This window comes from Schistocerca serialis, chromosome 6 (genome assembly GCF_023864345.2).
Source record: "Schistocerca serialis cubense isolate TAMUIC-IGC-003099 chromosome 6, iqSchSeri2.2, whole genome shotgun sequence".
NCBI classification, from domain to species: Eukaryota; Metazoa; Arthropoda; class Insecta; order Orthoptera; family Acrididae; genus Schistocerca; species Schistocerca serialis.
The window spans coordinates 330,591,608-330,594,549 of NC_064643.1; positions in this window are offsets into that span (position 1 = coordinate 330,591,608).

Below are 2,942 nucleotides of genomic sequence, written 5' to 3' on the forward strand. Positions count from 1 at the left end.
AATGGGGTGCCACAGGGCTCAGTTTTGAGCGTCGCTCTCTTCGCCATAGCGATCAATCCAATAATGGATTGCCTCCCAGCTGATGTATCAGGCTCCCTTTTCGTGGACGATTTTACCATCTATTGCAGCGCGCAGCGTACACGTGTCCTGGAGCGCTGTCTTCAGCGTTCTCTTGACCGTCTTTACTCCTGGAGTGTCGCCAATGGCTTCCGTTTTTCTGCCGAGAAGACGGTCTGTATTAACTTTTGGCGCTACAAAGAGTTTCTCCCACCGTCCTTACGACTCGGTCCCGTTGCTCTCCCATTCGTGGAGACAACAAAATTTTTAGGTCTTACATTTGACAGGAAACTTAGCTGGTCTCCACATGTGTCATATTTGGCTGCCCGTTGTACCCGTTCTCTAAATGTCCTCCGTGTTCTCAGTGGTATGTCGTGGGGAGTGGATCGAACCGTCCTACTTCGCCTATATCGGTCGATCGTCCGCTCCAAGCTGGATTATGGGAGCTTCGTATACTCCTCTGCACGGCCATCCAGCTTGCGCTGCCTCAACTCCGTACAACATCGGGGTTTACGACTTGCGATCGGAGCGTTTTATACTAGTCCCGTCGAGAGTCTTCATGCTGACGCTGGTGAATTGCCACTCACCTACCGGCGCGATATACTGCTTTGTCGGTATGCCTGTCGGCTACTGGCAATGCCCGACCACCCGTCTTATCGTTCCTTTTTTGATGACTCTCTCGACCGTCAATACGGGTTGTATGTCTCTGCCCTGCTACCCCCTGGAGTTCGCTTTCGTCGCCTCCTTCAACACCTTAATTTTTCACTCCCTGCAACCTTTCGAGTGGGCGAGAACCACACGCCACCTTGGCTCCAGGCTCAGGTTCGCGTCCACCTTGACCTCTGCTCGCTCCCAAAGGAGGTTACCCCCGGTTCAGTCTACCACTCCCGTTTTGTCGAACTTCGTTCGAAGTTCATTAATATGACCTTCATTTATACAGATGGCTCTAAGACCAATGACAGGATCGGGTGTTCTTTTATTGTCGGGGCACAAAGTTTCAAATACCGGCTCCATGGCCATTGTTCGGTCTTCACAGCTGAGCTCTTTGCCCTCTACCAGGCTATTCTTTACATCTGCCGCCACCGACATTCTGCATATGTCATCTGCTCCGATTCCCTGAGCGCCATCCAGAGCCTCAGTGATCCGTGCCCGGTTCACCCTTTCGTGCACCGGATCCAACGCTCTCTTCAGCAGCTGGTGGACGTCGGTTCTCCGGTTAGCTTTATGTGGGTTCGTGGCCATGTCGGTATCCCTGGGAACGAAGCTGCAGATGCCGCGGCCAAGGCTGCGGTCCTCCAGCCTCGGACAGCTTCTTGTTGTGTCCCTTCGTCAGATTGTAGCAGGGTCATTTGTCGGCGCATTTTATCGCTGTGGCATGCCGATTGGGCTGCACTTACAGACAACAAGCTTCGGGCCTTGAAACCTCTTCCCGCGGCTTGGACGTCCTCCTCACGCCCTTCTCGGCGGGAGGAGGTAGTTTTGGCCCGGTTACGAATTGGACACTGCCGGTTCAGCCATCGCCATCTGCTGACGGCTGCGCCGGCGCCGTTCTGCCCATGTGGGCAATTGCTGACGGTCCGCCACATTTTAACGTCCTGTCCGGATTTTAACACACTGCGTCTTGACGTTGGCCTGCCATGTACTCTAGATGCCATTTTAGCGGATGACCCACGAGCAGCTGCTCGCGTTCTTCATTTTATCAACTTGACAACCCTCTCTAAGGACATTTGATTATGCTGTTTTTTTTTTAATCCTATGCCTGTCAGTCTGTCTTTTATCGTGTTTTCCGTTTCGTTGCTGTTTTAAACTTGTGACTCGCGGTGCATTCCTAACGTAGTCTGGGCGCTAATGACCGTTGAAGTTGTGCGCCCTGAAACCACAAAAAAAAAAAAAAAAATTACGGCAGGACGGTGTTAATATTTTGTAGGCCATGCAGTGTAATTGACTTTGAAAGGACAATGATGAATCACTTGACAATGATTATAAATTCGATTCTGAAATAGCATATCGAGAAGAAAACAGATGGCGAAATCATCGTCATTTACCAAGCGAGGTGGTGCAGTGGTTAGCACACCGGACTCGCATTCGGGAAGATGACGGTTCAAACACGCGTCCGGCCACTATGATTTATGTTTTCCGTGATTGCTCTAAATCGCTTGAGGCAAATGGATGGATGATTCCTTTGAAACGGCACGGCCGACTTCCTTCCCCATCCTTCCCTAATCCAATAGGACCGATGACCTCGCTGTTTGGTCCCTTTCTTTAAATTAACCAACCACCGTTTAAGAATTCCTAGATAACAGAACGCAGCATGTCATTCTCAATGGAGAGACGTCTTCCGAGGTAAGAGTGATTTCAGGTGAGCCGCAGGGGAGTGTCGTAGGACCGTTGCTATTCACAATATATATAAATGACCTTGTGGATAACATCAGAAGCTTTGAGGCTTTTTGCGGATGATGCTGTGGTATATCCAGAGGTTGTAACAATGGAAAATTGTACTGAAATGCAGGAGGATCTGCATCGAATTGACGCATGGTGCAGGGAACGGCAATTGAATCAGAATGCAGACAACTGTAATGTGCTGCGAATACATAGAAAGAAAGGTCCTTTATCATTTAGCTACAATATAGCAGGTCAGCAACTGGAAGCAGTTAATTCCATAAATTATCTGGGAATACGCATTAGGAGTGATTTAAAATGGAATGATCATATAAAGTTGATCGTTGGTAAAGCAGATGCCAGACTGAGAGTCATTGGAAGAATCCTAAGGAAATGCAATCCGATAACAAAGGAAGTAGGTCACAGTACACTTGTTCGACAACTGATTAAATACTGCTCAGCAATGTGGAATCCGTACCAGATAGGGTTGATAGAAGAGATAGAGA